The following is a 14,784-nucleotide window of genomic DNA, read 5'->3' on the forward strand; positions in this document are numbered from 1 at the left end:
TAAAGACATTTTTGATGATATATGTTCTGTTTATGGGCATAATGAGATATCTTTTTCGACAGTTATACGTTGGTTTAAGAAATTCAAATGTGGGTTAGTTTCAACAGAAGATGAACCACATGGCCGTCGGCCGAAAACAGCAACGTTTGCCAAGATGGTTGCTAGAGTGAAAGAAATAGTTGCTACTGATGCAAGATACTCCGCTAGGCAAATAGCTAGTATGATTGGCATCTCATAACAGCAGCTCATACAATTCTGAAACGTAATTTGAAAATGAGGAAGATTCCCCATCTGTTGACAGATGAGCAGAAAAAGGCACACGTGCAATGCGCAAACTTGTTGCTTAAATAGCTTCCAAATTACAATGCACGATCTTTCGCAAATGTCGTCACTGGTGACGAGACATGAGTTCACTTTTTCGAGCCCAAACGAAAGATTCAGAACAAAAAAATATGGGCAACAAAGTCTGGCAAAAGACCATGCATTGCAAAGCGGACCATGAGTGTCAAGAAGGTAATGTATGCCATATTCTTCACAACACTGGGTCCTGCCATTCAGGTTGCTGTTCCTAAAGGCAAATCCGTAAATTCGAAGTTTAACAAGACTAAAGTTTTTCGAAAACTGAAGAAATATTTCAAAACTCGAAGACCCGCAACTGGTTTGGCCAATGTCAGATTGCTACATGAAAATGCGTCATCACACAAGGCGTCTATTGTACAAGACGTTCTGAAGCAGGAAAAGGTTGTTGTGCTCCCTTCATCACCCTCCTTATTCGCCTGACCTTGCCCCGTGTGGCTTCTTTTTGTTCCTTAGGCTCAAGAATACCTTTCTGGTCGAAACTTTGTGCAGCGCAAATACCTCGGTTCTGCAATATTCCAGTGTCTTCATAGTATACCTAGAAAATACTACGAGAAAGGCTTCAAGGATTGGATTAGAAGACTGAAATTTTGCAAATCTGTTGGAGGTGAATACTTCGAGGAGACCAAATAAAATTTTCATTGAAATCTATCAAGGATACATTTTTATGTGCTCAGATGCATTAATATTTGAACAATCCTCATAAAGAGTCAACCCGCTTTTGGCATGCTGTTCAGTATACCATTCGTGGAGGAGATAAATGTCCTTGAACTGGTTCTTGTTTTTACAAACTATTACTATCATTTACTTAATGATATTGTTCGATGTTCATCCTTGCTTTATGTTTTTGTGTTGATGTTTTTGACAATGCAAAAATATGTTAAATGTTAAGCGAGCATAAAAATGTATTATATATATTTAGTACAAGATATTAGAAATGGCGGGATCATTATAATGATATAAAACTCACTAAATTTATTCATTGTTAGGCTTTAATGACTGTTTTTAAGACGGATAAGACTTCGCAAGTAAGACACAGAACGGTATCCACTTGATTGCGTTGCATAGCGACCCACTCGAAACAGCGTTTGCATTAGGTTTTTCGGCCAATTGTTCAGAAAACAACCCTGAATAATTCTATGAAAATGCACACGCTTTGTTTTAAGAGGTAGCCCTTTACATTAAAAAGTGTTTTAACAGTTACTACTGCTCCCGATATAAAACTATATTTGAGGCGATATTGTCAAAAACTGTCAAAAATCTCCTTCCCCCGCCGGACTGTACAGAAGTGTTTGAATAAACGGCACAAATCTCAGCTAAATAGACACATGTGCTAAAATATAGACACATTTGCGCTCCAGGTGCACCCATCATTTTCATTTGACTCGTTATTTAACGGGTAGAAATTCCTTTAAATCATACTTACAATTCCGGATATTTGTAGTATCGGCCATATTTCTCCATCTGATCGGCGTAAAATTCACCGCTCAAACAACGTTGGAACCACTTGATCTGATAAAGCTATGGCCAGTGTGTCCTTTTTTTAGACAAGAACTGATTTTATACAGAACGAGAAAATTTATTCTATGATTGAAGGGAAGTAACTCAATTAAATTATTTCTTACAAATCATATGGTAATCTTGCAATTTCCTTTCCACAAATATCACATTGAAATATAAAATAATACAGTATTTCAACGGACTATAAGTGTTTGTGTGTCTATTTTGATTCTTTTTGTAGTGATGCTGCGTGAATGCAAAGCGAGAAAAAAGCTACATACCTAAAGTTCAGTCATACAGGCCTGTAGGTTTTTGCAGCATCTTGTTGTGAGATATAAGGAGTTGCATAGCAGATTAAATGCATAACATAAGAGACTAAATATCAGGATATAATAATAATAATAAATTTTATTTGTGCACTTCATGTCAGTACAAATTACATAGCATAATACATAATCACAGTATTTCCCAGATATCACAGTTGTAATAAAAATGTCATCTATCACATAATAATGATTATAATTTATCACAGGATGTTATACTTGTTTTGATAATATAGTGACTGAAACAAAATGTAAATGAGGTCCATCATAGCTGTCACATTTAGATCTTAAAGGCACTCGCTACAGTTTTACCGGACGGGTCGATATTTACCCCAACACCGTGCCAGTTTGGTTGTGTTTTTATTCGATGTAGCTGGCACAAGACCACAGTTATTTGCCCTTGGTTGACCACAGTACGGAAGTGGTTATGGGGAAAATAGTTCCTCTGTTTGATGGTGAACATTGGTGAATTTTTGAGTGAAAGACCTGCAATAAATGGCATAATTTAATAGAGGAGATATGAAATAGTAGGTACATGTACAATTTGACAGAATGAGAATGTCAGAATATGCATAACATGACTTTTTGATAGGGCCTGTTTTGCCTGTTTGCGGCCATCTAGAGAGTATTCTTCATACGCATGTGATTTGGTTCAAAATGGTGGAAAAAAGAGCCGGTCAAGCCAATGTTTACTGTGGCTGGAATTTTTTCTCTTGAATAGTTCTGTTGAGTTCAGGTATTTTTATAGGGGTTGAAATGCATGCAAAATTGCTATAGTGTCCAGTGCCTATATAGAACATATAGATCTAGTAAAAATAACTGTGGTCTTAGGCCAGCTCACTGCAGACTCGGTGTGGTCTTCTGCGCATGCCTGGAAGTGTCACGTACGGCAAAAATTTGCAAATTATTGTATGTTTGCATGCATTAAATGTACAAAATGTATAATATACTGACTAAAGGTTAGGGTATCACCATGCTTACAAAATATATACATTTAAAGTACTTTTAGTTCAAATTGCTTCAATCTGACATATATTTCAGTAGTCTGTTATTTATACCAGCGCTCAAACACTGCATTGAGTCACAGCTGTTTCTAATCCCGTACCATACACGTACCGTACATTCGTAAACTATAGGTTTTGTAAAAAAAAAAAAAAGGGCGGAAACTTTCATCATTCTATGCCATCAAAATGCTTCAGAAACACCTTAAAATCCGCTTATTAAGAAATCTGCCGTTTGATAATTTTATATATATATATCTCTAAGTCATTTGCTCAAACACTGAAAGAGTATTTTGTACCAACCTGCGTTGTATAAATGCCTGCCACACCCCATCTCGTTGTAATTTGATTTAAGCAAAATCTAATATGGTGACCTATCAATTTCCTTTTTGTTTTAGATTAGGTAGACATAACAAAAGGTATGTGCAGAGTTTGATTAAATTCTATGTGAAACTCGATAAAATAGCAGAAGTACCAACTTAAAACTGACAAAAATATGCAAAAATAGCCCTTAAGTCTGCTGAACAAGTATTCCTTTCTTTGCAAAATCATGTTCTTTTGATTTCTCTGAGCATGTTTCAAATAGATATATTGTTTTCCGTTATAAAAATGCTTAGATAATCAAATTTATGCTGATTATTGTACTTTACTGAAAGATATTTTAGGATTACAGGAATTTTGAAAAATGTTTAAAATAGTACCATATCTAGGGGCAAATTAAATTGAAACAAAGCTGGTGACCTAGTATTTTTATTTCATTTTTCAATACATCATAACATGATCTTTTAATTCAGAACATTTCATCAAAATCTATTATTGAGAAAAAAATTACGAAAATGTAGCGTAAGTGACTGATTACTCTTAACAAAACTGTGTTATTTGGTGGTATAAAAGTGACAATGAAATCACAAGACAAAGATCTTACGTTGTTATATCACATATTATAGAGTGGTTAATACATTCTGTTTTAAAACAGTATTCCGTTTTTGAATACAAAGGTGTTAGCACGTCATGATCTCATGATTGATGCTACAATTTAGGTGTTTGTGTCATTAGCATGCAGTTAAACCCGTCTATAAAGACCACCCTTGGGAGTGCAGAAATTTGGTCTTTATTGGGAGGTGGTCTTTATTCACAGGTTAAAATACAATTTGGGAAACAAAACATGTTGTCTTTAGAGATGGTCTTTAACACAGGTTTGACAGTATTATATAGGTCTTACAAAATCAATGACACCGTGATACAAACATATGCAGAAACTAAGGGTCTAATAACTTTCTACAAATTGACATGGTAACACAAATACTAAACACTTATTTCATAAAAAATACCATAAAAATTTGTCAAAACGACACTAGTTAAAAATATATATATAAAGATTCATCTCTTTACATCAGCTGGAAACTTATTCCATTCCTTAATTGCAATGAATTGATGTAAACCCATTGACTTGTGGCATATAAAAATTTAGATGAGATCTGCTCCTGTAAAACTGGATATCACTGCATTGTGTAAAGTGTTCATGCATGTAACTGGCAGACTTGTTATGGGAAATCTTATAGACATGATTGAGTCTTAGTTGTGTACACCTGTATTCTATATTAAAAAAACCAAGGTCTTTAAAATCTGCGACGCAAAGAGATGTTCTACAATGGTAATTGTGAATAAAACGAATTACTTTGTTTTGAGCCACCTGTAGTTTACACTTCAGCATTTTAGTAAGACCACAGTACCACAAGGTTGATGCATAATCTAGATGGCATTGTATCAAAGAATTACAAAGAGTTTTTCTGAGAGATTTCTTTTAAGGAAGTAGATATCAAATTGATGTTTTGTCTTACAGATAGCCATACAGATTTGAACCAACAACCTGATAGAAAGTTTTACCTGTTGTGTAAACAAGATGAGCTAGCTGTGTGAAAGGTATATTTAATATATACAAAACAATGATGAAATTAGACAAAAAACCTTTTATGCTCACTTGCCCCTCATCGATGTGGGTTCGAGTCTCACTCGGGGCGTTGAATTCTTCATGTGAGGAAGCCGTCCAGCTGGCTTACGGAAGGTCGGTGGTTCTACCCAGGTTCCTGCTCGTGATGAAATAATGCACGGAGGGGCACCTGGGGTCTTCCTCCACCATTAAAGCTGGAAAGTCGCCATATGACCTATCGTGTGTCGGTGTGACGTTAAATCCAACAACAACCTTTTATGCATGCATACTTTTTTGTCGAGCCTGCTTGCGGAAGCGAATAGATATAGTTGTCCAAATGGTTGTTTGGTGTATGTCTGTGCATCTGGCATTGTTTGTCCATAACTTTGACATGCATTGAGTGATCTTGTTTTTATTTGGCATGACTTTTAACCTCAGTTAGATGGAGTGTCATGTGCAAACCCCAGGTTCCTATCTCATGGTCAAGGTCATAGTTGGAGGTCAACGGTCATGTCAGATCTTGTCCAGCCCATAACTTTGACATGCATTGAGGAATCTTTGTTTATTTTAACTCAAAGAGACGGACTGTATCTCAAAGGTCAAGGTGTCACTTAGGGGACAAAGGGTAAGCTCGACATGTTGCCCATGGGCATCTAGTTTTCTTGTATTAATATTATCAAGACAGATATTCTGTTTTCTGAGATGTAAAAAGGGCACATATATAAATCACCACTGGGCTTCATTTAATGTTGTTGCCAGTCACTGTAATATTTTAAGAATGTCACATTTAATAAAGAGAGAAATATGTAAATGAGATATAATTTTGGTAGTTAAAGTCTATCTTGGTGATATGTTTAAGGTTGTCTTGCAGGAAAAGAAGGAAAATGACTTTAGAAAAGATGAGATACAACAGGTACAATGAGTTCTTTGCCCCTTCTAAACGTAGAAATTTTAGTTGAAGTTTTTATAAAGTCCAAAATCTTCTTCATTACTTAAGATATTCAATATTGAAACTTGCTGTACTGGTCATCAGGACAGTGTACATCAGTGTGACAAGATGTGTAACTTTATCTTTAATTGTCCAGAATCAGGCCCCTGTAGGTTAGGGTTAGGGATTAGGCTTAAGATATTCAATTGAAACTTGATGTACTTTTTCAGAGTGACAATGTACTGTAACATTAGTTTGACAAGATATGTAACTCTACCTGCAGTGTTTCTAGTGTTATACAGTAAAACTTTACACTCATCATTTATATAGTAACAGAAGGTTAAATTAATGCATGATGCTGGGATATGATAAACACGTAGGATTTTGAGCTGATTTTGTTGATCATATGATGACCGAATATTCCAATATTCGTTCAGAAGGTTGACCGAATATTCGAATACCAAAAATGCTATTCGTTGCCATCCCTATTTACTAGCCATTTGTAGTATAAATTGTTCTTTATCGTTCCACAAACTACGCAAGTTCACAGCATTTGAAAAACTTCCGGCTGGCAAGCCACAAACAAATACAGTCTTAGAACGGCTCAGCAGTAGATGTTATCCCGCAATCGCTAATTATTCATAATAATCAATAAATGACTGCACCAAAGGCAATATATTTCTCAAAGTTCTGCAATGTTTTTGTCACAAAAACTGGTGACGCTTCCTGACGAACCAGTGAATGGGTAAATTGTCCCCCAATGGATTAGTCCTTTCGAGAGAAAAAAAAAATTCTATCACAACCTTCGGATTTATCTGCTAGAAATCACTATCATTGAATCCTCTGATCTCTAATTATCAGATGGCAGATTATTGATATCGCTGTAAATCTTGCAAAAAAACTTTGAAAAAATTTCTCCCTCGAAGAAGCGCATGCTAATTTAAGGTATCACACCACTATGGCTAATGGGCGCCTGAGGTTCAAATTCCCCCAGGACACAAGTTGTAAACACAGATATGAACACCAGCTGATACATATGTGTTCAGTTGTTGCTTATGAATTACCAGAAGGACTGCATGTGTCACATTGTTGTAAATTTTCCCTCTGTTGTCATGTGTCTCATTTAAGCTTGGAGCCACAAAATATTATCAATGAGAGACATCATATAATTTGGTACTTATTACTTTAATTTGTATTTATTCATGTTCATTTGACTATATACATATACACAAGACAACAGTTACTTGAAAGGCAAGGGGGAGTGTGGGGTGGGGATATATAAAATGGCCCTATTGCTGTATGGCTGTCACTTCTAAATCGGCTAGCGAGTCGAGACACACATCACTTGATTTGCATATAAATGGTCTGATAAATAGAGATTTTTCTAAAATCAGGCTTTATGTCAGTTAATCACTTGGAATAATGTAACTGTTCATGTACTTTGTAACACCCATTACGGTTTGCATACCGGGACATTTTTGCCTTTAGCTTACTGCGTTATGTCTTACATCTGCATTGAACAGAGTCTGTTCTCAGCAAATGATTAATTACAGAAGTACCCTTAGCTAGAGAAGCACCAAAAGACATGTTTAATCAGTACAGAATCAGCAAAGCCACTAAGTTCAGTTGAAGAATCTGACAATGGATTCTACCAAAACAGTTCCGAGAAAATGTTTGATTTTCAGGCATACACGGCTGATATGATTTGTTCACTGCTTTGCATTTTTGGGTAGATGTCAGGGTCCTAGTTTGGTCTAAACTGGAAGGGCCTAGGAATGACTGAAGACATGCCCTGAGAATTTCTTCATCAGACTTGGACATTTTCAGTTGTTTTATTTAATCTGCGGTAATTACTGGTGTAAACTAAACTATTTTACAGAAGACAGAACAGTAGCCCTTGAAACACACTATTATTGAAGATATTATGTTTGGCATTTTCTGTTTTGTAAGGCTGAGGTCACCTCAGTATATAGAGTTGGCTTTTTTTCAGCTCAGCCACACACAGGGCCTGGACAGAATATAAGATTCTTTCACTGGCTGTAGGTGAAGGTGGGAAATTCTGGCCTGGTGGGTAATTGTTTAGACAGTAATGAGGCTCTAAACTGTTATCCAAGAGATGGATATTCCCATCTGCAGCCACAGCCAGTGATAGAATCTATTTCTTGCATACCATATTCAAGAAATAATAATAAAAATAAAATCAATTGAACAGGGTTCTTTATAGAACTATTTCTTATAGCAACATATTTAAACAAAGTGTGGAAAACCAATGTTTGTAAACAGTAAAAATGTCATGACGTTTCAAAAACAAATAACAATCTTTAGTTCCAGTTTTGATTTATCAGTTGCAGTTTAACGTTATGAATTTTTGATAAAATAACCTTTTTTTAATCGAGAAATATACTATCAGGAACAATGAGAAAAAGTCTTGAAGTTTTATTCTGTTTTATGAAATAAAATATAATTCTTCTACAGATAATAGAGTCTGTAATACGTCATTTACAGCACGAGAGTACATTCCGGGGTATAAGATTGATTTTACCAGCACCGGTAAAAATATCGGAAAACACAATATGATATGCAAGAAAGGGAGAATCTGTTTCTATAGTTAGCTTTGATTTGGCCTGTAAACATAAAATACTAAATGAAAGAATCAGTGTGTGGAGGAACTTTAAAAGTGTGACTCTCAAACTAGGGAAACCCTGCCCAGAAAGCACCGCCATTGTTATGTCGGATAATGCAACCTATGGTAATCCTATCGTCACACAACCTGCATCCTTAACAACACTCACCGTACCGTCTAATTTACACACTATAAAACAGAAAGCGAACAACAAATACGACATCGAATCCCGCTACATCAACCAGGATAACATACCTTATTTCAAGGTAATACAAAAACTACACGTCCAACTGACCAAAGACAAAAATAATTTCCAACAAAAAAATTGTGACCTGAAAAAATATACCAAAGGGAGCTTTATTAGTAACTATCAGTGTTCCAGCACTTTATACAAATACACCATATCGAGATGGAATACTTACCGCCATACAAGGCCTTGAATGCAGACCAGTAAAAGAGCCTAAAACTGGAATATTACTCAGATTACTATACTCGATCCTTACAAAAATCTGTTTTCAATTTATTGGAAAATAATATGAACAAAAGTCAGGAAGGACAATTGGTACTAAATGTGCCCCAAGCAACGAAACACTCTTCTGGCACTACTTTGAGCAAGAACTTCTAAAAAGATATCCGCTCTCACCAATAGTATGGTGGATGTTTATTGATGATATCCTAATAATAGGGCTTCACACTCGAAAGGAATCAAATTCCTTCACTTTAGCCTTAAACTGTCATCACAACACAATCAAGTTCAAAAGCAAAGTCAACTCAGAATCAGCCATCTTCCTTGATGATATAGACTTAAAAAATGAGGACAGCACCCTCATAAACATCATCTATACCAAACTTCCATCAAGATCGGCCACATCTATGAACATTCCAGATAAAGAAAACATACAGCTACCAGATGGAGAACCACAGTCTTGTACACGACTGAAAGACAATGCCGAGTTTGAACATAGTACAGCTAAATCAGCAAGCATAGAAACACTCTGCGAAGATGAGAACCACGACAAACAATCACAGAACTAAGAAAAAGTCTTAATGTACTCTATTCTAAACAAACTCAAGTAGACATTAACACTTACATTTATTTTATAACAACTTTATTTCCACGATACATACAATTGTACAAAACTTTCTACTTTATTTTAGAAAAACACCAGAATCTATATGATGTCTGTACCCTGAAGAAGGCTCTGTAGAAGCCGAAACGTCAGTCTTTATAAAAAAAAAGTCAAACTTAACCTGCTCTGGTTGTGTGATTACACTACACTTTGGTGTTTTTTTATAAATGGGACCTTATTTAATTCTCTCTTTACCTTTATGATATATGAACTTAATGTTGTGTCCTTGATTTTGTAATTTTGAGGCTATCTTACAGAGTTTGTTACCCACATATACACCTATGATCTTCTTATCTTTTGAGTTATTTTCACAAATTGTTGAGGTGACAATTGTCCCAGCCTGAAAAGCCAGAAAAGGCACAGACAAGTCTGGGGGTTTTATAACCTAATTATTTATTTTCAGCTTTTATATGTTCCCTAACCTCATGCATTTTTTTCTGTAGTCTTTCAGTTGCTTCCCCTAACATATTTGATTGTTTTTGCATACCTGCTGGGCTAGATGGAATAATGCCAGTATTTGCCAAAGTTCCAATAGCGCTTGTGTTACTAATAGGGGTGGACATAAGGCCTATTTGTAGCCCTACATTACTTCTGGCAGCTTATCTACCTTTCTTCCAAGTTGCAACAAATTTGAATAAGCGGTAAAACATGATACAGTTTCCACATTCAGTACATATAAGGCACTTGTACCAACCGAAACCCCATTTCCTAGAGGCAGCAGTGTCAATGTATAAATCACCATTGCATGACCTATAAGTTAGCATGTGGTACTTTATTTCAGAATTAAATATAACAGAGAGTTTAAGGAACCTGTACAGCTTGTTTGTGAGAAGATCAGGGTGATTTTAGATACCTTCTGAGTCAGAGTGTGCATATTGTTCAGCCAAGGTCTGAGTCCTAGACAAGGGTCTGAGTGGTGTGGTATTTGCTTCAGAATCATCCACATCACAGAATGTAAGTATATCGTTACCTTCATGAATATGTGCCTGAAAGGTGTCTGACTACAACCAAACAAACTTTCTGCCAATATTCTGTACATAAGATAGCTTCTTACCTTTTTAGCTCACCTGAGTTTTTGTGATCGCTCGATGTCTGTCAACATTCAGCTTGTGTAAGCGATAGAGGCTGTATTTTTCAACTGATCTTCATGGAATTTGGTCAGAATAATTACCTTGGTGAAGTCTAGGCCAAGTTCGAAAATGAGTCATCTGGGGTCAAAAACTATGTCACTAGGTCAGATCAAAGAAAAAGTTTGTGTATGCAATAGAGGCTGTATTTTTCAATTGATCTTCATGAATTTTAGTCAGAATGATTACCTTGATAAAATCTAGGCCAAGTTTGAAAATGGGTCATCTGGGGTCAAAAACTAGGTCACTAGGTCAAATCAAAGAAAAACCTTGTGTATGCGATAGAGGCTGTATTTTTCAGTAAGTCTTCATGAATTTTGTTCAGAATGATAACCTTCATGAAATCTTGGCCAAGTTTGAAAATGCTTCATCTGGGATAAAAAACTAGGTCTCTAGGTCAAATCAAAGAAAAACCTTGTGTATGTGATAGAGGCTGTATTTTTCAATTGATCTTCATGAAATTTGGTCGGAATGATTGCCTTGATGAAATCTAGGTCAAGTTTGAATATGGGTCATCTAAGGTCAAGAACTAGGTCACTAGGTCAAATTATAGAAAAATCTTGTGTATGCGATAGAGACTGTATTTTTCAACTGATTTTCATGAAATTTTGTCAGATGAAATCTAGGTCGAGTTTGAATATTGGTCATCAAGGATCAAAAAGTAGGTCACCAGGTCAAATCAAAGAGAAACCTTGTGTATGAGATAGAGGCTGTATTTTTCAATTGATCTTCATGAAATTTGGTCAGAATGATTGCTCTGATGAAATCTAGGTCAAGTTTGAATATGGGTCATCTGGTGTCAAAAAGTAGGTCACCAGGTCAAATCAAAGAAAAAACTTGTGTATGCGTTAGAGGCTGTATTTTTTTATTCATGAAATTTTGTCAGAATGATTGCCTTGATAAAATCTAGGTCAAGTTCGAATATTGGTCATCTAGGGTCAAAAAGTAGGTCACTAGGTCATATCTAAGAAAATACTTGTTTAAACTCAAGAGACCACATTTTTAGTCCAATCTTAATGAAAATTGACCAAAATATTTGTTTCCATGAAATCACTAGGTTAAACATGTTTACACTGTTATTGTGTATTTCTCAGGTGAGCGACCTAGGGCCATCTTGGCTGTCTTGTATACTTAAGTTTGGAATACTTTCCTGAAATCCATGCTGTCAGCCTATTTCTAGCTCTTTCGAAGAAAAGTAGAGCTATTGCACTTGCTACGGCTTCGTCATTGCTGTTGGTTCATGTTTTTGTTAAAGTCAAATATCTCTGTTACTATCAAAGCTATTGATTTGAAACTTAAAATAATTATTTACTATTAAAATCTACACCAGGAGAAACAATTCCCATAACTCTGACTTGAATTTTAACAGAGTTATGCCCCTTTTCAACTTAGAATTTTTTGGTTAAAGTTTTATAAAGTTTTTACTGGCAAAGCTCAAATTCAGAGTAAAGCACTGAGAAAAGACGAGCGTGCTGTCTTACGAACAGCTCGTTTTCCTTCTTTTGGCAGGGGACATTATAACTTGATCTGGAAGGTAAGTCTCCATTATTCTTCATTGCACCAAGAGAGACAAACTTACTGACACTTAATTAATGTTGAATTTTGATTTGGACATCAAAGAACATATAACTTCAAGTGCCTAAAATAAACTAAAACAGAAAAAAATAAAAAAAGAATGGAAAAACAAGGGGTATTTTTTATGACTTCATAATAAAATTATTTAGCCATACTATATGTGAAAGCCTGTTTTTTTGGATACGCTGTTATCATTCGGGTATGAAACAACTAGTTATTATCCAAGATTTAATGCGAAACTGCGAATCAAGCTTAAAAAGTTGAACGCTGAATTTGCCCAGCGGACAATAGTTTTCAAATGAATTTGGCGCCTTTACATGACCGTACGAAACTGGAAATATTTTGAAAAGTACTCATTTCTTGGACCTGAAACTTGGTATATTTATTGCATTTGCCAATGGATTGTTAGCCCACCATCATCAGATGGTGGGCTATTCAAATCACTCTGCGTCCATGGTCCCGTCGTCCGTTCCGTCCGTCCGTCCTTCCGTTAACAATTTCTCGTTATCGCATCTCCTCAGAAACTACCAGGGGGATTTTGACCAAACTTTGTCAGAATGATGTATTGTTACCCTAGTTGTGTCCCCCTGAAAATCAGACTGGTTCAACAATTTTTTAGTGAGTTATGGCCCTTTGTTTATTTCTATAATTTACATAGATTTATTTTGGGAAAAACTTTGAAAATCTTCTTGTCCAAAACCACAGAGCCTAGGGCTTTGATATTTGGTATGAAGCATCATCTAGTGGTCCTCTACAAAGATGATTCAAATTATTTCCCTGGGGTCTAATATGGCCCCGCCCCGGGGGTCACATGGTTTATATAGACTTATATAGGGAAAAACTTTGAAAAACCTCTTGTTCAAAACAACAGGGCCTAGGGCTTTGATATTTTGTATGTGACATCATCTAGTGGTCTTCAACTAAGATTGTTCAAATTATTCCCGTAGGGTCAAATATGACCCTGCCCCGGGGGTCACATGGTTTACATAGACTTATATAGGGAAAAAGTTTGAATATCTTCTTGTCCAAACCACAAAGCCTAGGGCTTTGGCATTTGTAATGTAGCATCATCTAGTGGTTCTCTACCAAGTTTGTTCAAATTATCCCCCTAGGGTCAAATATGGCCCCGCCCTGGGAGTCACATGGTTCATATAGACTTACATAGGGAAAAGCTTTTAAAATCTTGTCAATAACCTACATCATTCAAATTTGGACCACATGTATGGTTTTAAGTGGCAAGATGAACCTTGACATGAGTTGACCTTGATTTTGACCTAGTGACCTACTTTCACATTTCTGTAGCTACAGCCTTCAAATTTGGACCACGTGCATAGTTTTGTGCACTGAAAAAAACTTTGACCTTGACATTGACCTAGTGACCTACTTTCACATTTTTGAAGGTACAGGCTTCAAATTTGGACCACATACATAGTTTCGTGTTCCGAAATTAAATTTGACCTTGATTTTGACCTAGTGACCTATTTTCACATTTCTCAAGCTACAGCCTTCAAATTCGGACCACATGCATAGTTTTGTGTACCGAAACAAACTTTGACCTTTACGTTGACCTAGTGACCTACTTTCGCAGTTTTGAAGGTACAGGCTTCAAATTTGGATCATATGCATAGTTCTGTGTTCCGAAATAAAATTTGACCTTGATTTTGACCTAGTAACCTACTTTCACATTTCTCAAGCTACAGCCTTCAAATTTGGACCACTTGCATAGTTTTGTGTACCGAAATGAACTTTGACCTTAAGATTGACCTAGTGACCTACTTTCACACTGTAATGTAATACCTAGGTTTATAATTTTCTATTTTGGTATTTCTTTCGGATAATTAAGATTTTAACTGTACATTTCAAAAGTCAGACAAAACTTGTCAACTCTGCAGTAGCTTCGGGGTGTAAAATGTCCGTGAATTAATTACTACGTTTACGGAAGTGAAATAATGTGTCTGCTGTGTTTTCCTGTATAATCCTTTATAAACTCAATATACTCTGTGATCAAGGGGAGAGGCTGCCCAAGTGGCGGGCTAAGGGACTTGTTCCCGCTCTCATGAGCTGAAACTTAATAAGCTTTGTTAAGAGCTAGTTTGAAATATATGTATAATTAAGAAATGTTGTTAAATAGATCAGTAAACAGAACTGTTTTAAAAGACTTATTGAACATTGATTATATTCATGAAATTAGACTGAACATTTATAAGTTACTGTGCATTGCTCTTCGTAGTAAATAAAAATGTTGGAACTGTCCTATTGTGTTGTGTTTCAAGACAAGCTTCAGGTACAA

At 35.9% G+C, this 14,784-nt stretch overlaps 1 long non-coding RNA gene across 3 annotated transcripts in view; it reads left to right on the top strand.

Annotated features, from left to right (window-relative positions):
- Nucleotides 1–2,323: 2,323 nt before the first annotated feature.
- Nucleotides 2,324–14,784, top strand: part of LOC128548880 (uncharacterized) — a 30,664-nt gene continuing 18,203 nt past the window's right edge. The window contains exons 1-3 of one of the 3 annotated variants that reach the window (XR_008367300.1): nt 2,324–5,104; nt 5,971–6,024; nt 10,574–10,746. This is a non-coding gene — a long non-coding RNA (uncharacterized LOC128548880). The remainder of the gene's footprint in view (nt 5,105–5,970; nt 6,025–10,573; nt 10,747–14,784) is intronic. The other 2 variants (XR_008367299.1, XR_008367298.1) reach the window with 2 other exon arrangements.

The sequence above is a fragment of the Mercenaria mercenaria genome, chromosome 15 (genome assembly GCF_021730395.1).
Source record: "Mercenaria mercenaria strain notata chromosome 15, MADL_Memer_1, whole genome shotgun sequence".
Taxonomy (NCBI): Eukaryota; Metazoa; Mollusca; class Bivalvia; order Venerida; family Veneridae; genus Mercenaria; species Mercenaria mercenaria.